Here is a 22,483-nt window from a genome sequence, read left to right on the forward strand (position 1 = left end):
ATTCTCCCTTAACTTTGGTTTCCTTCATTCATGATTGTCAAAGCCTTGTCCCCCTGGGGTCCCTTGTCCTTTCTTGACAACAATGATTTCTGCTTATATACCCAGGGTTCTGCTGCTCACATTCTAACTGTGTGCACTGAAATATCTAGAGCAGCCTTTGCTAATCTGATGTCCTCCAAATGATGTTGTCTACAACTCCCAACAGCCCCAGCCAGCACAGCTGTTCTAAGTTGGTGGCCATCACAACATCTTGTGGGAGCAAATTCCATAGTTTAATTCTGTGTTGTGAATAGCAGAGTGAATATGTCACGTGGAGAAACTTTGGGTGCCAAAATGGGCTGAATGGGGTGCCAAAATGGGACAAGGAGTGGATTACTGCAAACTAGGGAGACTCCCAAGATATGCTGGGAAACCTTGTATTATTGAAGAACACTTTTAGTGCCCCCCAAAGTCCCCAAATTAGTAAATTGCACAGGTGTCAACTCATGGCAAATGAACTGGAAGACAGGTGGAAGGTATGCAAGTGGCTTGGTGTGTCATGGCCCCATGGTCAGACTCCCCATTCAGGGGCTAAGACCAAGGCCTCTGAGGCAGACACAGATTGCATGTCAGCCAGCTCTCGGATCTCCAGGTGCTGCTTTTAAATGCTAGGTCGGTCGTTAATAAAACCCCCCTTATCCACGATTTGATTGTGGAAAAGGGCGCTGACCTTGTGTGCATTACCGAGACCTGGGTGGGTGAGGAGGGAGGAGTTGCTCTTTCCCAGCTTTGCCCACCTGGGTATTCGGTGCAGCACTGTGGTAGATCTGAGGGCCGGGGAGGCGGGGTTGCTGTGGTCTATCGGAGTTTTTTCTCTCTCACCAAGCACCCTGTCCAGTCGGCGACTGGTTTGGAGTGTCTTCATCTTGTGTTGGGCCATGGAGACAGATTGGGAATACTGTTGGTGTACCGCCCACCTTGCTGCCCAACGGCTTCCCTAGCTGAGCTGACGGAGATAGTCTCGGAGGTATTGTTGAGGTCCCCCAGACTGGTGGTACTGGGAGATATCAACATTCATGCCGAGGCTGTCTTGTTTGGGGTGGCTCAGGACTTCATGGCCTCCATGACAACCATGGGACTGTCTCAAGTTGTTACTGGCCCTACGCATGTATCAGGACATACTCTTGATTTGATCTTCGCCACTGGTCATGGAGATGGTGATCTGAGGGTGGGGTATTTTTCATCTACCCCATTGTCATGGACAGATCACCGCTTGCTGAGCTTTAGACTCACGACAGCCCTTTCCCTCTGCAGAGGTGGGGGACCTATTAAGTTGGTCCGCTCCCGGAGGCTTATGGATCCTGTTGCTTTCCAGAGTGCTCTGGGAGTTTTTCCGGCCGATAGTACTGGCGCTCCTGTCGAGGCCATGGTCGACCTGTGGAATACGGAGATGACCCGGGCCATTGACATGATTGCCCCCGCGCGCCCCCTTCGGTGCAGAACTCAAACAGCACCGTGGTATACCCCGGAGCTGAGAGTGAGGAAGCAAGAGAGAAGGAGGCTACCGTGCAGGTGGAGGCGAACTCCTGATGGATGCAGTCATTCTTTAGTGAGTGCCTCCACTAAGGCGTATGTAAAAGCGGTTGGGGCGGCAAAAAAGTCTTACTTTGCTGCCACCATTAGATCATCTCTTTGCCGCCCAGCGGAGCTTTTTAGGGTGGTACAAGGGCTCTTACATTCTGCCCCTCATGACACTAAAGAAACATCAGAAGCCCGCTGCAACGAATTTGCGGAACACTTCCAAGACAGGATTGCTTGCATCCATCGGGACTTAGACTCTGATGTTATTACAGATGATTCCGTTGGAGTGTCCAGAGCGCGGTCTTGTCCTCCATTGTTGGATGAATTTCAGTTGGTGCAGCTTGAGGAAGTGGACAAGGTGCTTGGAATGGTGCGGGCGACCACATCCGCCCTGGATCCTTGCCCATCTTGGCTGGTGAAGGCTGGCAGGGCTGTAACCACCGGCTGGGCCAAAGAGGTGATAAATGCCTCCTTGAGAGAGGGAGTAGTCCCTGGTAGTCTCAAGGAGGCAGTAGTGAGACCTCTTTTGAAGAAACCTTCTTTGGACCCAGATGTTTTGAACAACTACAGGCCGGTGGCGAATGTCCCTTTTTTGGGCAAGATCTTGGAATGGGTGGTCGCCGGCCAGCTCCAGGCGCTTTTGGATGAAACCGATTATCTGGATCCATTTCAATCCGGTTTTAGGCCCAGTTTTGGCACCGAAACAGCCTTGGTCGCCCTGTATGATGACCTTTGTCGGAAGAGGGACAGGGGGAGTGTGACTCTGTTGATTCTCCTTGATCTCTCAGCGGCGTTTGATACCATCGACCATGGTATCCTTCTGGGGAGGCTCGCAGAGTTGGGAGTTGGGGGCACTGCTTGGCAGTGGCTCCGCTCCTACTTAGCGGATCGTTGCCAGAAGGTAGTGCTTGGGGAACATTGCTCGACACCCTGGACTCTCCATTGTGGAGTCCCTCAGGGGTTGGTCTTGTCCCCCATGCTTTTTAACATCTACATGCAGCCTCTGGGTGCAGTCATCAGGAGTTTTGGAGTGCGTTGCCATCAGTACGCTGATGACACGCAACTCTACTTCTCCTTTTCACCTTCTTCAGGTGAGGCTGTTGATGTGCTGAACCGTTGCCTGACCGCGATAATGGACTGGATGAGAGCTAATAAACTGAAACTCAATCCAGACAAGACTGAGACACTGTTGGTGAGCTCTTTACCTGCCCAGATGGTGGATGTTCAGCCTGTTCTAGATGGGGTTACACTCCCCTTGAAGGAACAGGTTCGTAGTTTGGGGGTCCTTTTTGACCCTTCCTTGTCGCTTGAGGCTCAAGTGGCCTCGGTGGCACGGAATGCGTTTTACCATCTTCGCTTAGTAGCCCAACTACGCCCCTATCTGGACAGTGACGATCTCGCCTCTGTTGTTCACGCTCTGGTAACTTCTAGATTGGACTACTGTAATGCGCTCTACGTAGGGCTGCCCTTGAAGACCGTTCGGAAACTTCAGCTAGTGCAAAAAGCGGCAGCCAGGTTGTTGACGGGGACCCATTGGTCCGCGCATATAACACCTGTCCTGGCCCGCTTGCACTGGCTACCTATTTGTTTCCAAGCCAGATTCAAGGTGCTGGTTTTGACCTATAAAGCCTTACACGGTGTGGGACCGCAATATCTGATGGAACGCCTCTCCCGCTATGAACCTGCCCGTTCACTTCGTTCAGTATCTAAGGCCCTTCTCCGGGTACCAACCCATCAGGATGCCCGGAGGATTGTTATTAGATCCAGGGCCTTTTCTGTGGTGGCCCCCGAACTATGGAACAGCTTACCTGAGGAGATACGCCTGGCGCCTACGGTACTTTCTTTTAGGCGCCAGGTTAAGACCTGGTTATACTCCCAGGCATTTTAACGTTCATGTTTTATATTCAATGTTTTTTACTCTACCTTGTTGTGACCTTGTATGTTTTATTGTAACTTTGTATTTTAACTCTGCTGTTCACCGCCCAGAGAGCTATTCGCTATGGGCGGTCTATAAATAAATAAAATAAATAAATAAATAAATAAATGTGTGTATGTGCTGGGTTAGTAACTCTTTCTGGTAGACACTTGTTTTTACATACATAGTTCTAAGAGTTTTGTGAATAAGGATTTTTAGACAGTGGCAATAGCGTCTTGGCACATTTATCCAGGAACTTACATTTGCCCAGGACTTAAAATGGGGATGTTTATAGAACACACATACAACAAAAATATACACATTTAAGAGTGCAATAATTGGCTCAGCAACAATATATATACTGTATATATGCACATACATACATACATACATTTCTTTGACTTGAGAGGATTAGCTAAATAATTTGAATCATGACACACACGCCACACACACACAAAAAGCAAACTAGTACACAAGGTGTAAGAGTAGTAGTAGTAGTAGGGGTGAGTAACTGGAGGGGCAGATGTAAGGCAGTGCAGGGTTTTAGAGTAAAGACGTGCTGAGCAATGTTCAGAAAGGCACACTCATCTGCTCTTTTTCTCTATGGGCTCATGTTGCAGATTAGGGCTGCTTTCACACTGCACTTTATTGTGTTACTCTGACGATTTCTCACCTGGTAATTTGCACATTATATTTGATCTTTCACACGACGTAAAGCAAGTTCTTGAATTCTAGTGGGATATAGTGCAAGTTTTGCTCTAATTTTCATGATAAATAATACCAGAAATAATCTGTTTGCAAGCTTGGGAACCCAGAAAATCGCAGGAGTTTTTTGCTAGCTGCAGCCACTCATGTGACAGGCATCTCAGCATGCAGTGTGTTCCCGCCCTTTAGTCATGCACATTTTTTTTGCCTGATGAAAATTGTACAAGTATTCCGGCATAGGGATAGGATGTTCATTACAGCTGTGTGAAAGACAGTTTCCAGCTTAGTCAGATACACCAGCAGCATCCCTAGTTTACTGTCTCCTCAGCCCGACACCAGGTGCAGGCCCTCACAGCCAGCTCCAAGACAGAGTGGTTTCCTGGTGACAGAGAAGGAAGTTGTGTAGACCACAGCAACTCCTCCCCCTCCATCCTTGCAGCCTGTGCTGGTGTTGCACCGAGTATCCAGGTGGGTAAAGCTGGGTCAGATCAACTCCTCCAAGCTCACCCACCCAGGTCTCAGTATTGTACACCAAATTGGCACCTTCATCCACAATCAAATCATGGATGAGAGTGGTCTTATTGTGTACCAATCTGGCGTTATACAACAAAACACACAGGCCAGTAGGCACAGCAAATGAGCAATGAGGAACCCATCCATGAGAGGAGTGGCAGCAAGGAACAAGATGCAGATAGCCTTGCCCTCCTCTTCTATGGTAATTCACCACCTCCCCATGGCTATATTTCCCTCTACCTGTGATCACTGAAATTGGGGTGGCATTACCCATGTTCCTCTGTAGTAAGACTCCTCCTAAACACCTGATGTGGACCCAACAAGAGCCCACCAACAAAACCTGCCTGAACCAATTATCCCAGTAGGCCTCTGCAAGAATTGGGAACAGTCATACCCATTGAAATTTTTTCACACAGGGCACACCTACTCACCCTCCTGTCTCACACCCAGGGAGGGCCAGCCTTCTGCCAGTTACAGACTCTCACTGGGTGCTTTCACACTGCAGTTTATTCCATTATTCTGACAGTTTCTTACCTGTTAATTTCTGCATATGCAATTTCTTTCATATGACGTACAAGCTAGCTCCAGAATTCTGGTGGAATGTAGCGGACGTTTAGCGCTAATTTCAGTGACAAATGATACCACAAATAATCTGTTAGCAAGGGCGGGAATACGGAACATCGTGGGAGTTTTCCGCTAGTTACAGCCACTCACGTGACAGGCTTCCCAGCATGCCGTGTGGAACAGAGAGGAAAAATGAGCAGGAGCCGCCTTAAAACAGAGGGGGGAAATTAGTAGGAGCCACCTTAAACAGAGGGAGAAAATGAGCAGGAGCTGCCCCTGAGCTGCAGCCTTGGGCTGCGTTAACAGCCACCAAAGGACTGGGGCCAAAGAAGGGTGAAGGGAGGTGCCTTATTAGGTGCTTCCCCACCCCACAGCCGCAGCTGGGAGCTCCAGTATAGTCCAGCCGAGACGAGGAGAGCAAGGGTAAAAGGAGCCGCCTCCGCAAACTCCCAACGGCCGCTGAAGCTGGTGCTGCCACCTGCAGCCCCCAAAATAAAAATTAAGAATAAGGAGAGCCACCTCTGTGAGCTCCTGGTGGCCGCAATAGCAGGCACCACTGCCCCCCCAACCCCCAGGGCCGCCTCCACGAGCCTCGAAAACCAAGTTGCAGGGGGAAATACATCAAACCCCCTAAAATGAAGGGGGGAGAAAAACTTAGTTCTGTTCATTGTAGCTCTGTGTGTGTGTGAAAGACTGTTGCGTGAAATGCCGGTATAACAGGTATTTGCAGTGTGAAAGTGGTTTTAGAAATCAGGACAGAAGCGTTTCCTTTTTAATCTGTTAAACCAACGCAATCAGCCCCATGTGTGAAATCAGCCACTCTGAAGGCATCTGGCGACTTTCTTCTATCATTCAGTTCACTGCACAGGCTCTCACACTGTGCAGGAACTACACATGCACCACACGCCCTCCCCACAGCTCCCCACCACCAATCTCCTCTAGATTGGTTTACCATAAAAATAATAAAACATATTTTAAAAAAAGGTAATAAAAGGGGGTAGCACCCTCGCCCTTGGGGCTCCCCACGGGGCAATCCCCTTTGGTGTTGCCCCTTCAGTGGTGACCCTGCCGGGGGCAGACCCACCACCCAAGGGCAGCTGGGCTTTTATGCCTCCTGACCAAGCCAGCAGCTGATGCAAGAGGCTGCAAGATTAACTGCAGCCTCTCTCTAGAGCAAGAGTCAAGAATCTTAGAAGTCTTGAAGTCTTAATGGATGGCTGGATTAGGGAAAGACCAAAATACTTGTCTAAAATACAGGCACGCACACATACATGAGAGTGAGAGAAAGAAGCAGATGTGAATGCCACAGTTTGTAGGGAAAGAAGATAGGATAGGGATCAAAATACACCTTTCACAGCCCCAGTGAGTAATCCTGAAGAAATAGTACTGGGGCACACTGAATAAGTAGCATTGGGTTAGGCAGGAAACAGCAAGGAAAGCAAGGAAGAAGTTGCCCTGAAAAGCACTTTGGAAGTAGCTGGAACAAGGAACTCTGCTTTAGCAAGCAGCAATCCAGAGAAATAGGAACTGAAGGAGGGCCCTGAAGAGGTCTTTTGAGGAGCTGAAAGAAATGGGGATCTGGAGGAACAGGAAACAGAGACGGTAAAGGAAAAGCAAGGGAGGAGAATGGAGCTAGCCTCCAGCTTCCAAACTGGCAGCATGACAGACTTTCAGCAAGAGTGGAAATGGAAACCCAGTTTTTATAACTTTTTGGACAAGTTCAAAGAAAATTTCAAAACTGGTTGGATACAGGAAGGCATAATTCTTTCCTATAGTGTAGTATAGCTCTGAACTTCATGGCAGTAAGGGAGTGGGTCTCTACCGTGATAAGATTTTCTTTTGCAGAGACAAGCAGTCACTCTTGCTCAAAAAGAACAGAAGGAATAAAAAGGGAGGTGGAGCCGTGCTATATGTTAAAAATATATATCCCTGCACAGAAATACAGGAAGATGAGTTTGGTAGCTCCACCGAGAGTATCTGGATTAAAATTAATGGGGCAAGTAAGAAAAGGAATGTGGTGCTTGGAGTCAACTACCAACCACCTAATCAAGGAGAAGACGAGAATGTAACTTTTGAAAAGCAAATTGCCAATGTTTCAAGGAGGCATGATATAGTAGTAATGGGGGACTTCAATTATCCTGATATCTGTTGGGAGACAAATTCTGCCAAACACGGCCCCCTCCAAGCAATATCTGACTTGTGTTGGAGATAACTTTCTCCTACAGAAAGTGGAGGAAGCAACCAGAGGATCAGTTAACCTGGACTTGATTCTAACCAATAGAGATGATTTGGTGGATGAAGTGGCAGTTCTGGAACTCTGGGGGAAAGTGACCACACCATACTTGAATTCTTGAATTTAACAGAAGCAAAAGCTGAGAGTAGCCATATGCGCACCCTGGACTTCAGGAAAGCAGATTTTAATAAACTCAGAACAATTGTAAGTACGGTTCCATGGCAAGCCACCCTAATGAGAAAAGGAGTCCAAGATGGGTGGGAGTTTCTAAAAAAGGAAATTTTAAAAGCGCAATGGCAAGCAATTCCAACAAGGAAAAAAGAGGGGAAACTACAGAAGAAGCCGATGTGGCTTCACAAAAAGCTTAGAGATGACCTGAAAACAAAAAAGGACAAATACAGGAAGTGGAAAGAAGGCCAGGCCACAAAGGAAGAGTACAGGAAGGTATCACGGAATTGCCAGGATGGTGTCAGGAAGGCTAAAGCTGAGAATGAGCTGAGGTTAGCGAGAGATGCTAAAAGCAACAAAAAAGCTTTCTTCAAGTATGTTCATAGTAAAAGACAGAGAAAAGAAATGGCACAGCTACTCAATGAGGATGGCAAAATGACAACAGATGACAAAGAAACGGCAGAAGTGCTCAATTCCTACTTTGGCTCAGTCTTCTCCCAAAAAAGGGTCTATGACCCTGCCGGGAAACATAAAGTAGAAGGGGCAGGATTGGAGCTTGAGACTGATAGACAAATGGTCAAGGAATACTTAATCACTTTGAATGCGTTCAAATCTCCAGGGCCCAATAAACTGCATCCTAGAGTATTGAAGGACCTGGCTGAAGAACTCTCAGAACCTCTGTCTATTATTTTTGTGAAATCATGGAGGACTGATGAAGTGCTGGATGACTGGAGGAGAGTTAATGTTGTCCCTATCGTCAAAAAGGGCAAAAAGGAGGAACCAGAGAACTACAGACCAGTTAATCTAACATCAATTCCTGGAAAAACTCTGGAGCAGATTATAAAGCAGTCAATCTGTAAGCACCTTGAAAACAATGCAGTGATTACTAGGAGCCAACGTGGATTTATGAAGAACAAATCCTGCCAAACTAATCTTGTTTTTTGATTGGGTAACCTCCCTAGTAGACCTTGGGAATGTTGTGGACATAACATATCTTGACTTCAGCAAAGCTTTTGACAAAGTGCCCCCTAATATTCTGATTAGCAAGCTAGCTAAATGTGGGCTGGATGGAACAACTATCAGGTGGATCCACAGTTGGCTCCAGAATCGTACTCAAAGAGTGCTTATCAATGGTTCCTTCTCAAATTGGGCGGAAGTAACGAATGGGGTACCACAAGGCTCAGTTCTGGGCCCAGTGCTCTTCAACATTTTTATTAATGACTTGGAAGAGGAGGTACAGAGCATGCTTATCAAATTTGCAGATGGTACAAAATTGGGGGGCACAGCTAATACCGTGGAAGACAGAAACAAAATTCAAAGGGACCTTGATAGGCTGGAGCATTGGGCTGAAAACAACAGAATGAAATTCAACAGGGAGAAATGCAAAGTTCTACACTTAGGAAAAAGAAACCAAATGCACAGTTATAAGATGGGGGATACTTGGCTCAGCAATATGACATGTGAGAAGGATCTTGGAATTTTCATTGATCACAAGCTGAATATGAGCGAACAGTCCATGTGGCTGCATTAAGGTTCAATGCTATATTAGGCTGCATTAACAGAAGTATAGTTTCCAAATCGCGTGAAGTATTAGTTCCCCTCTATTCAGCACTGGTTAGGCCTCATTTTGAGCACTGCGTCCAGTTCTGGTCTCTGCAGTTCAAGAAGGATGCAGACAAACTGCAGCGGGTTCAGAGGAGGGCAACAAGGATGATCAGGGGACTGGAAACCAAGCCCTATGTGGAGAGACTGAAAGAACTGGACATGTTTAGCCTGAAGAAGAGAAGACTGAGGGGAGATATGATAGCACTCTTCAAGTACATGAAAGGTTGTCACACGCAGGAGGGCCAGGATCTCTTCTTGATTGTCCCAGAGTGGAGGACACAGAATAATGGGCTCAAGTTACAGGAAACCAGATTTCAGCTAAACATCAGGAACTGTTAGAGCCATACAACAATGGAACCAATTACCTAGTGAGGTAGTGGGCTCTCCAACACTGGAAGCATTCAAGAGGCAGCTGGACAGCCATCTGTCAAGAATGCTTTAGTTTGGATTCCTGCATTGAGCAGGGGGTTGGACTTGATGGCCTTATCGGTCCCTTCTGACTCTACTATTCTATGATTCTATGGATTAACACCGTTCCCCACCCCAAAAGGTTGGAAGGATTTATGCTTGGGAATTGAGTATCTTAAGGAACACATTCTCAGATCCATTCCTCTGTAATAGACAGAGCTTGGAAAAGTTACTTTTTTGAACTACAGCTCCCATCAGCCCAATCCAGTAGCCATGCTGGCTGGGGCTGATGGGAGTTGTAGTTCAAAAAAGTAACTTTTCCAAGCTCTGGTAATAGAGGGTCAAAGTATGCTCTCTTTCCACTTTTGGCGATGATGGCATAGCAGGTGTTTGAGCAGCTAGAAGAAAGATGAATGTGACTTGATGTAGTTCATCTTCTGAGCCCAAGACAATTTTCCATCTATGGATCACCTTAATTGGATGGTACAGGAAATTATGGGTAGCAGGTAGAGAATTCCTCCACTGTACTCTCTCCCTCTCTCTCTCTCTCTCTCTCTCTCTCTCTCTCTCACACACACACACACACACACACACACACACACACACACACACACACCTAATACATAATGTTGTAAAAAGGAAGATTAACAGAATCAACTAACTGAATTCTTTTGGGGTATCTGTATATTATTTATTGGCAAAGTCGTCAAATTTAGACAATCTCTTATGATGCACACAATTGCTTTAGATAATTGCTTGAAGTATCAAATGAAAACACAGAGCACAAAGATTTACATTAAACTTGTCATTTTGTCAATTAACACCCCACCAGATACACTTGATAAAAGGAAAAAACAAACATCTGAAGGAAATGTAGGCTGCAGTCCTTTAAATTTCTGTAGCTATTGGCTGTATTGACTTCAGTTGTTTGAAATGAGACCAAACTAGTAGCCATTGGCTCAGCTGCTGAGCTGTTATGGAAATGCCAGGAACATTCCAATAATTTATAAGTAGGTATTTTTTAAAAAAGAAACAGTACACAAGGCCAAGGGGCAGATGGAGCTGTTTGGTGGTGGAAAGGAAAGCAGGCAGAACTATGAAAGTGTCTGTCAGTTGTTGGACTGTTTATGTGATTGCTGTGGATGTGTGAGAATGATATGTGAATGATGTGTTTTCACAGTGTGTATATGATTATTTGTTATGAGTAGTGTTTACAGGTATGTGTGTGAGAGAGTGAAGCAGGAATGGGCAAAAGCATCACACACACACACACACACACACAGAGAGAGAGAGAGAGAGAGAGAGAGAGAGATCCATGAATTTATTTGAATCTCCACTTGTCCATTTATAGAATATTATTACAAGGTATCAATGTAGAATATTGAATGTCAATCAAGATGGACCAAACCTTTACAGGGGCTTGCAGAACTAGGATGAGGGTAATTCAGATGCTATCTTTCTGTCGATCTCTTCTGAGGAAGACACTGTAGAACAAAAAAGGCTGACAATTTAAGTAAATTATATTTGATGACTTTGTGCAGTAGATTACTGCCTGTGAGGGTCTGTGTTGAAAATAGTAAACTCATTGCATATGCACATATAGATTATGTGCTAAACCTGCTATAAATTAATGGATCTAGATGGCCATAAAACTCTCTTAGAGTAAGGCCCTTAATAGTTTAGCTTGCTGAAGGGAAGTGCAATTTTCATATCTAATTTTGTTTTATTACTAAACACTGAATTCCTTGTGAATATTTCAATATCATCTGCAGATTATTTCTTGAAAGCCTTAGTTATGAAATGGAATAATGATGTATGGATTGTAAAATTAGAAGAGAGTTTTTGTTTTTCATAGCCAGCTGGAAATTTTAATGAAAGAGTTTTACTTAGTTCCAAAATAGGGTTTGTATTTTACCAAGTGTCAAAGAAAAATCTAAACAACACATCTCAGTAGCTGATGCTGAAGAGCTAAAGTGAACCTGTCCAATATTTAAGGTTTTTTTTAAAAAAAATACAAAATTAAACAAATGATTGTGGATTTACATTCAAATGACCTCAGTTATTTTGACATTTATTCTGCTCTCAATGCAGAAGAACTAATGCATAAAATAAACACTTCAAATTTCAGGTATTCATTTTTTAAAAAGAATATAAAGTTCAAATGAAACTTAATCACAGCAGACTGGAATCTAATCCTCATCAGCACTCTAGCCTGACTCGGGCAAACTTTACAGATACAATTTTAATGCATGTCACATTGTGTAGTTTCTGTCTAATTTGGGGAATAAAATCCATGTGTCAAAAGATGCAGCATGGCTATTTTAATCATGACAATGTGAATGATTTGCATACACACTAATATGGATATTAATTTTCTTAGCATTTTCAACAACGTGTCATAAATTGAAGCACACTGTGAATGCACATTGTACCCTTTCCCTTCTACAGATGAACATATTTCTTAGCATTAGACACTTGGTGGGAAAATTCCTATTCTGTTTGTTTGTTTTACAGACAAGTAAGCTACATGAGAAAGGACTAAAGAGCTAAATGAGGAGAAAGAAGTTTTTCTTTGCTATATTTTTCATTAGTGGCAGAGCAGTTAGTGATTTTCCATTGTAATGGAAAATATTCTGGGAGGAGAAGGTTTGTACAGATCAAGAGAAATTTTGTAAGAGCTCCCATCCCCATAAACTCTTTAGGGAGTTTACAAGGTTTTTACATAAACCCCAAATGTGATAAGGACGTGTATTTCTGGCCATTCCTTTTCTGGATTTTAAGTCTGTGAAACATAATAGAAACAAAAATGACAGTCTCTGGACACAGGAATAGATTTCTCCCAGCAAAACCATTTTTTAAAATTGAATTAGTACTTAGAATAAGGACCACACCACACCATTCCATCTTGGGTGTACACCAAAAACCTATTAAGTGCAACATCCAGTGATGACTTTATTGTATGTATGGGGCATGACTAGTCTAATGCCAGAGACAGGACTTTCATATCATCTTCCATCACTTAAGCATAGTCCCCTGCCAGACTCAATTAATTCAGCTTTCAGTAAAAGTATAGAGAAGGAGTCAAAAGGTGTACAAGCAAGTATGGACCAGCCCTGGAAGTAGTGTATATGGTACAAATGTTGGTGCTTCCAGCTGGTAGGCTGGCCAACATTTTTCTCCATGTTGGGGAAAAGATCTAGCTGTTGAATTTCTGCCTTGCCATGCAGATGTTAAAGGCACAAAGCCCTGTCCAAAACAAGTTGATAACCTGAGCAGCTAGGCAATTCTATGAAAGCCAGTTGCAATCCCCCTAAATCTAATTCAACCATCATTTTTTGCATTTGCCCAGTGTTTTGAATACAGTTGTTTGGTGATGTCCAGAACTTTGGATTCCACCAAAGCAGGTATTTGAACATCCTTTTTTTTTCAGATCCACACCTAACTCTCCAGGTTGTGCACCACATTTGTTGTCTTTCTTATATGTACTTTAAAGAAAATTCTGAATAATAAATATTTTTCTAAGACATTTGACTATTTCTCAGACACGCATTCTGCCCAACTAGAAAATGAGATTCTTTTTCTCATTGATTTGCTCAGCTGGTAAAACGTGAACAACAAAATGAAGACAAACTCGTTACTTGTGGTTTTGATCTTTTGTATGTGTAATAGAGAGGTTATAACTTTCATTCCACTTGACAGGAGTTTGAGAGGTTATAGATAGGTTTCTCAACACCAACCATTATTTACTGTTTGACTGTAACATCAGTCTTTTTCTGCTTTTTCAATACTGTTTGCACTTTTTCTTTGTGAAAAGCATCTTGATTGAGCCATACTAGGGGAGATATTACTATCTTTCTATGGGATCAATGAAGGTGTGTTTACAAGTCTAGGACACAGTGCACACACTGCAATAATGGATTTTAGTCTGTTTGTTGACTGAAAGCTCCTTTTCTTTGTAACTTGTCAATCTTGTATCTATTACTTGATTGCAATATAAAAGGCTATTTGGACAAGCGCTGAAACAACAACTGTATCAATCTAGCTGGAGTGCTTTCCTGCTCTAAATATGTAGCCTTTAGCAAGATAAATTGCTTAACGTTGGAAAAACATGCTGGAGTTTTGTTCGTTGTTTTTCAAGGGTGCAGTATTCCTTTAATTGTTTATATTAAAATGCTGGCAATCAATATACATTTTTAATTAAAAGACGACAATGACAATCCCAGATGTTTGACTTCTGTAAGGTGTGTTGCATAGCAATTGTTCATGTTCCCCATTTTACACTCTAGAGCAGACTTTCCCAATGGTTGGGTCCCCAGACATTGCTGGACTAGAACTCCCATCAGCCCCAGACAGCATGACTAATGGTCAGGAATTATGGGAACTGTAGTCCAGCAATATTTGGGGACCCAAAGGTTGGGAAAGGCTGCTCTGGAACACTGTTCTTCAACCTTGGGTTCCCAGATATTGTCGGACTACAAGTGCCATTATCATTGGCCATTGGCTAAGCTGGCTGGGGTTGACGGGAGGTGTGGTCCAACAACATCTGGATGCTCAAGGTTGAAGAACACTGCTCTAGAGCACAACCTTAAGCATGGGGAGTATCCCTTGAATTGCAGGTATCTTTCCCCTTGGAATACTGGCATATTGACAGTTGGAAATCAGCTGTGCAGATTGCAACACCTCATGTTGATCTAACTGTTACTTCCCATCAAATAGTTGATGAGTAAGAGGAAAGTCCTTGATATGTGTGCATTTGATGCTCATTTCTACTGCATGTTGTTAATATAACCTCCACCCCCTCTATGTGCATCTGGGGCTCCTGTCTATGTGGACTTCACAGGATGAGCATGGGGCTGTCTCAAGTTGTCACTGATCTGATACATAGGGCAATGCACACCCTCAATGTAGTTTTTGCTCAAGATGGAGAAAGTGGTGGTCTGGAAATAATGGTAGTGGTAGATGTCACCCTCTTGTCATAGTCAGATCACTTCCTGGTGCAGTCTGGACTATAGCTCCAATCTTCCCCTGCAGAAGTGGTGGACAGATTAAGATGGCCTGCCCACAGAGACTAATGGAATTCAATGGACTCCTCAATGTCATGTGTGTGTGTGTGTTCCAGTAGATAGGCAAGTTACCCTGTTGAAGCACTTGTCATGCAAGACATGTTGGGCTTTTGACATGGTTATGCCTGAATGCCACTGAGGATGGTTGATGAATTTGATCTTTGCAAATTCTGATGTGTACAAACCTATTCCATGTTGGAAGTACAACAGCAGGGATAATTCAGTTTATAACCTAAGAGTCAATTCTGTTAGTGTTAAAATCAACTAGCCAAGAGGTGGACAGGTAGAGATGTTGCTTAGCAACCAGGCATAATGGTGTGATCTTCACTGATTGGCTGTGTGGTTCTGAAGGTGCTTTCACCTGTATGTTTAGTTGTTGAGTATCTTGCTGCTGTGTACCAGACCTGACCTGAGAACAATGAAATTCTCTGTTTATTTCTCCTCAAGTTATACCCTGTTCATGTTCAGTTTATTCAGTAAAGTATTATCAAGATTTCTTGTCTCTCTGGATTCTGTCTGCTTTATTCAAGTCACTCTGCTAACAGGTGATGGACCCAGAAACACTGCTACTGTAAACAGTGACTTGAATAAAGTAGCACAGACTTTAAATTGGGAATTGCAAAGCTGAATAATAAAAACTACCAGCTATGGAAGTTCAAGTTAGAAATGCTGCTTTCCTGGACGAATGTGAGAAATGAAACATATCCCTCAGGTTTCACACTGCTAGGAACTTTGCAATGCAGTTCTCAGCTGAAAATGTTTTAAAATGCTTATTGCAGGATAAAATATGTTTAAAAAGGAACACTTTGAGACAAAATACATTTAGAAATATTTATTTTGTAAGAAAATGTGGTAAAAATATATTAGTAGATGTGATTTTTAAAAAATAAAACACAAATTAATGCAGAAACAGGATGGGATGAAGTGAATGGGGTATGTGAATAAGTTGTGTGACTTGTTTGTATTCTCTGTGTGAGTGATATATGAATATTGTGTGCCTGTGTGAAAGAGTGACTGTTGTATTGGAGTTGGGTGGGTGAGAAAATAAATAGATAAGGGATGCTGATAATGTATAGCAAATAGGATCTTGGGATTGTTGTTGATCACAAGCTGAATATGAGCCAACTGTGTGATGTGGCCACAAAAAAGACAAATGCTATTTTAGGCTGCACTGGCAGAAGTATAATTTCCAAATTGCATGAAGTACTAGTTTCCCTCTATTCAGCACTGGTTAGGCCTCATCTTGAGTACTGCATCCAATTCTGGACACCACACTTCAAGAGGGATGCAGACAAACTGGAACAGGTTCAGAGGAGGGCAACAAGGATGATCAGGGGACTGGAAACAAAGCCCTATGAGGAGAGACTGAAAGAACTGGACATGTTTAGTCTTGAGAAGAGAAGACTGAGGGGAGATATAACAGCACTCTTCAAGTACTTGAGTTACACAGAGGAGAGCCAGGATCTCTTCTCGATCATCCTACAGTGCAGGACATGGAATAATGGGCTCAAGTTACGGGAAGCCAGATTTCAGCTGATCATATGGAAAAATGTCCTGTTCGAGCAGTATCACAATGGAACCAATTACCTAGGGAGGTGGTGGGCTCTCCAAAACTGGAAGCATTCCAGAGGCAGCTGGACAGCCACCTGTCTGGTATGCTTTAATTTGGATTCCTGCATTGAGCAGGACTCGATGGCCTTCCATCCCTACTATTCTATAATTCTATTAAATAAATCTGCATTTGTATGTATTTCCTCTTGGGAATAATAATGATAATAATGGAGAAATGATTTGAACCTATAAAGATCCTACTAAGTTACTTAATTTGACCTCATTGCATGGAATCAAACAACCAATATGCCAAATAAGCTCTGATGTACTCTTCTGATTTTCAGACATGTAAAATTAAACAGTTACATAGAATGTAATATAGCACTTTAGGGCATATACTGTATGTCAATAAGGAAAGTAACGGAGCTGAGTACACCCAACAAAAGTAGAGGTAGAGTAGAGGTAACAGAGTTGAGTAGAAAAGGTTGCAGAGCCAAGTACAGTAATAGCAGCAGCAGTAGAAGTAGAGACAAGAGACTATGAGTTCAGCAATACCTGTAATTAGTACTGAATCTTCTTGCTTTTTTCTCTTCACGTTCCATTAACAAAAGCCTGCAGTGGAAACATGTTATCTGTTTTCACAACAACTAACCTGTAATTCTAACAGTCTGTAGGTGCCACATCATCAATTATGCTGGTCTGTTGCAAAGAGCAAAACACTCTAGCCATTAACTTTACTGAATTGGCTTCTTATCAATTTCATAGTTATCTAAAACTAACTGGTGCTTCAATTGCCCGTCATTTTGGCTCAAAACAGTTGCAAAAGAAGTGAGGTTATTTTGATGCCCCCTTGAGGAAGAAAGCATATGTTTTGCAGCCCAATCCTGTGCATGCTTGCTTACAAGTGAAGCTTGTTGAAATTAATAAGATTTACTCCTGTAGTAGGTTTATGGCTTACTGTTTGTGAACCTGCGTATGTATGGCAGGAACTTAGTAAAGAATCCAAAGTGCAATGTACTGCCGATAAAACTAGAAGAGGAAGTAGCCACAGAAACCCCCTTGCACTCCACTAAGTGTTAGGATACACCAGATGCAGTGGTCAGAAACAAAGTGATCAGGTAATGTCTTTTATTAAACTAATGTATACTTGTATATCACACAAAGTTCACATTAAGGACTGGGAAAAAAGCAAGTAGATAAAAACTCTGCACAGATGCAGTCAGGGTACACTGGACACGTGGAATGGAATTATTACAGCTTCCAAGCATGCATCACAAAATCTGTTGCAGGATCTGTTTCAGAATCTATGAGTGCACAACTGGCAGTTGCATGGGTCCTATGCACAAGGCACTATTATTTTATTATTTTTATTATTAAATTTATATCCCACCCTTCCTCCTAAAAGGAGCCCAGGGTGGCACTTTAAAACATATGAAAACAAAACATCTTTAAAAACATATGAAAACAAAACATCTTTAAAACATCTGTAAAAAACAACTTTAAAAGCATTTTAAAAAGCAATTCCAGTGCAACCACGTATTAGGATAAGGTCTCTACGAAAAAGAGGAAGGCCAAACAAGAGATGGATTGATTCCATAAAGGAAGCCACAGACCTGAACTTACAAGATCTAACAGGGTGGTTCATGACAGATGCTCTTGGAGGTCACTGATTCATAGGGTCATCATAAGTCGTAATCGACTTGAAGGCACATAACAACAACAACGAAAGAGGGAGGTGCTGCACCGCAATCCTCTCAATCGCCTCCCATAAAAGTATTCCAAAGCCTATGGCTCGTTTCCTTTCAATAAACGGATTTGGAATACTTTTACAAGCCATATTTCTCGGCATCTTGGGGTTTCCCCCCTTTTTTTCTTTCTGCATTGTCACAAGAACCTTGTCCATGTCATCAGGCTGCATCAACTGAAACTGATCTGAAGAAGACACTTTACTGGGGACTACAGTAGATGTAGATGGGGCATCAAGATTGTTATGAAGGTGAGCAACTTTACCCTCAAAGTGCCTTGCAAACAATTCACAGTGGGCTTCTGAAGGGTCTAAAACTTCATTTCCTGGAGTTGATGTTAACAGTCCTCTGACAATACCAAAAAACTCCACTGGACAGCTACTTAAGGATGCAATGGAGGCAGAAAAGTTGGCCTTCTTCGTCCCTCTTACTGTCAAAAATAGGCATGGTTATGATGTTTTACGTGTGCCCAATCAGCCTCACAGCATGTCTTTTACCACTTGCTCTCCAGCCATTGTCCAGCCTGTTTCATTGCCCTTAGCTCACTGGTGTACAAAGGTGCAAACTGGGCTCCACAGTGCTGGAGAGGAGGTTCAGAGGCAATTGTGTTTAAAACCTGATGTGTCTCATTGTTCCATGGCATAACAAGGGCTTCATCAGGGTTACCTGCTCTATCTACTGGAAACTCCCCCAGGGTATTCAGGAATCCAGTGGATTCCATTAGTCTCAATCTGTCCACCAGCAGTATAATCTACTTATGGCAGGGTGGGAAACTGGATCCAGCTATTGGACCAGATTATTATGTCCCCTACTCCCTGTGAGCCAAGTTTGATATGTGTGTGTGTGTTTGTGTGTGTGTGTGAGCTATCACAATGACATCTACTAACTCATTTTTGCCGTGCAGTTTGAAACCAAAACACAATGGGCAAAACGCAGTGTTTTGCAAGTCCTGATGATTGAATTAGACAAATTCATGGAGAACAAGGTTACTAACCTTGATGGCTAAGTTCTGCCTCCACTGTCAGAGGCAATATGCTTCTAAATACCAATCGCTGGAAACTGCAGGAGGGAGACTGCTATTGTGCTCAGATCCTGCTTGTGGGTTTCCCATAGGCATCTGGTTGGCCACTGTGAAAACAGAATGCTGGACTAGATGGGCCATTGGCCTGATCCAGCAGACTTTTCTTATGGTCAGCTGATAAGTCGCATGCAGATAATTGGCATAATTGGTTACCAATTTGTTTCCAGGCCCAATTCAAGGTGCTCACATCAGTATTTAAAGACCTAAATGACTTATGACCCAAATATCTGAAATATTGCCTCCTTCCTTACAGGCCCTTTTGGTAGTTCTGCCACCCTCAGAAGCTCAGGGGGGCAGGAGAGGACATTATCTATGGGGGTGCCTAAAGTTGTGGAACTCTCTCCCCACTGAGGTGCATCTGGCAACTTCATTGTAGTGAATGTTGAAGACACCTCATTAACCTGAGATGTATATTTTTATGGACCGACCCTATTTTTGGAGTGTTTTTAATTGTTTTAATGCCTTATTTTAAAATTATTGTGACCTTCTGAGTGAAGGGCAGGTAATAAAAGAATATTAATAACAACAACAACAATAATAGCCTCCATCCATTCAGTGTATTATGCTTGTAATTATCTGCACAGGGCTACAAAGTGATAAAGAGAATATGCAGTTATTCACGCTTACACATATACTGCATGACTTTATTCACACACACACATGCACCGTGATCAGATATCGATGTGATAATTCAGGATGATTTTTTTAAAACTCTTTTTAAAAAAGGCTGTAGAAGTGATGTTTGAGAAAGAGGGATTGCAACCAAGCTATGCAGTCATCAGAACCACATGGTTCAGGAAGAGCTGCACCATTCCACCTTCAGACTTCAGGTGCAGGATCACATGTTACAATGCTTATCCAATTGGAAAAAGGTTGATGAAATGCATGGTATAAGACCGGAAATCAAGTACCATTCATATAAATACTATGTTGACCATGGCTGGCTGGAATCATATAATCCTTCTCATTGCAACTGTAAGCAGGTGTCCTTCCTCTTCAATGGCACTGTGTTCTGCATTACCAGCAGCTGCAGAGAGGAAAAGGCCTTGTGGCTCTTTTGTTACCGGCTGGAAGCACCATTCATAAGTTGAACTTTCCTAATGTTTGCTTTTGTTTGAAGCTGATTTCCCCCCCTTGACAGCTTCATGTCATCCTAGTGCCACTTCCTCTGCCTGTCAATCTCCATCACTTTTTCTCAGCCTCACATAGATGAAAACTTAAAAGAAAAATCCTGAAGTGTCACGTTAAAGCTTGGAACTAAGCAGCTATTTTTGCAGACCATTCATATTTCCAGCTTTTCTCCCCCAAGATACTTTTTTTTCCAAAATACAAGATTCTGTGCCACTTTCTACATTTTATCATAGTTAGTAGTCCTTTATGCCAAGATGATGGCCATCTAAACAATGTTACTGGATCATTATTAACAATAGTTACAAGAGGTCCAAGTATAATTAATTCCCAATGATTTAGTGGCAATTTTTTGAAATGTGAAATACAGGAGCTTGTCATGACAGCCCACATAACCATGTCCCTATTCACTAATAGGCACAAACCCTTGTGATTTAAGAATGTACCCATAGCCAACAGATATTTCTATCAAACTTTAAAAAGCAGAGAAATTGGGCAGCTATAGTGAATGCACCAGGGAAGCAGGAGACCTGACCTCCTCTCTGAGATATTTTACTGCCCTACAAAGTTGTCAAAATGCAACACAATTTGGGTTGGTTTTTCACAGTCCAATCCATTTGTTGTGTAGCTTGGAAGAATTTGGTAACATGTGCCTCTGAGCATATGGTGAGTGGTGGCAACACGTGCAATCAGCCCAAGTAACAGAAACAAGACATGTGCTGTGCTGATCTTGTTTTAGCAGGGAGGAAGCAACAATATTAAGACCAGAGCTTGGAAGTAATTAGTTGCAAAAAATGAATTACTTGTAATTATTACTTTTTTGATGAACAAGTGGGTAATTCCTTTACATTTTGATTGTAATAGAACAAGTAGTAATTTTATTACTTTTGAGGAGTAATTGTAATGAATCCAGCATTACTTTTTTTTGGGGGGGAGCAGGGGAAGTCTTCTGCTCCTCTGATTTGTGGATGAAAATCGTGTGCCTCAAACTGGGCTTCTGTGCAGCATCTCTGTTCCCTCATGTTCTGAGGGTGGGTAGGAGGCGACGAGGGAGAAGGTGGAGAGCGAGACAGGTTGAGTGGAGAAAACAATTGTTTAAAAGAATGGATGGTGGTGGAGAAGAATGGAGTGGAGGGAGAAAGGAGTCAGAGGGCAAGAACATGGATAAAGGAGAATGAGGCAGCAGAAGAATGGAGGTAAAGAACTGTGGAGGTGAAAGATGACAATCTGTGTGTGTGCATACTGTGTTTGCACTTGGCACGTAAAGCGGCCTCCACCACCCTGCCTGCTACTTTGCTGCACCTGCAGTTTTTTTAACTCTTTTGCATCTCAGGGGAAAATGTTTGCTTGGGTGAGTGTCCCTTAGTTTTGGCAGGGCAGGGTCTTTGAGGTGGCTGAGTGAGAGAGATTATGCTGACTGGCTGAGAGCAGAGCTTGGAAGATTACTTTTAAAAAGTAATAAATTACAGTTAGAGTTACATGACCCCCGAAAGTAGTAATTACCATTACAATTTCAATTGCTCTGAAAGTAACTGATTACTTTACTTTTTCTCAGAAGTAATCACTACAGTTACATTTTAGTTACTTTTTAAAAAAATGCCTACAAGGTGCTAGCCTTGGCTGCTGCACATCTAAGTAGCCTAAAACAAGCACACACACACAGAGGGTAGTAGAACCAGGGACAAGACAAGCAGGCAGAAAGAGCCACTGAGGGCCAATTTAATCTACACATGACATTAATCATATGGTTTGTCCTTGAATGCACTTTTTTTCTTTCACAAATAGCCAGTGTGGGGGTCTGACATAGGTTGGGACCCTGGTGTGGTAGTGGAAGCATTTAGCCCTTTGAGTCCTGAACTGCATCACTGCTGCCCTGTAGTTTGCTTGGGGGGAAGCTCCCATTCACCCCAGTGGGAGCACAAAGGCAAAATGAATTTTAGGCTGCATTCATTAGAACTGGAGTTTGCAAGTCATAAGAAGTAAATGTTCACATAATTCTGCACTAGTCAGGCCTCAGTTGGAGCATTGCATCAAGTTCTGGGTGCTGAGCTAGACAAATTGGAATGGGTTCAGAGGACAAAAATGGAGATCATCAGGGGTTTGAAAAACAAGTTATATGATGAAATATTAAGTGAACTGGGTAGGTTTATTCTGGAAAAGGCTTGAGTGGGGGTACATGATGGTAGTCTTCAAGTAACTCCAGGGTTGCCACATAGAAGAGTACAAAGACCTCTGGGTTAGGAC

The 22,483-nt window shown here is 42.9% G+C and overlaps 1 long non-coding RNA gene across 1 annotated transcript in view; it reads left to right on the forward strand.

The window, feature by feature from the left end:
- LOC133378372 (uncharacterized) overlaps nucleotides 1–22,483 on the forward strand; it is a 66,526-nt gene that overhangs the window by 19,115 nt on the left and 24,928 nt on the right. The gene's annotated exons all lie outside the window — the stretch shown is intronic.

Source organism: Rhineura floridana, chromosome 2, assembly GCF_030035675.1.
Source record: "Rhineura floridana isolate rRhiFlo1 chromosome 2, rRhiFlo1.hap2, whole genome shotgun sequence".
Lineage (NCBI taxonomy): Eukaryota > Metazoa > Chordata > Lepidosauria > Squamata > Rhineuridae > Rhineura > Rhineura floridana.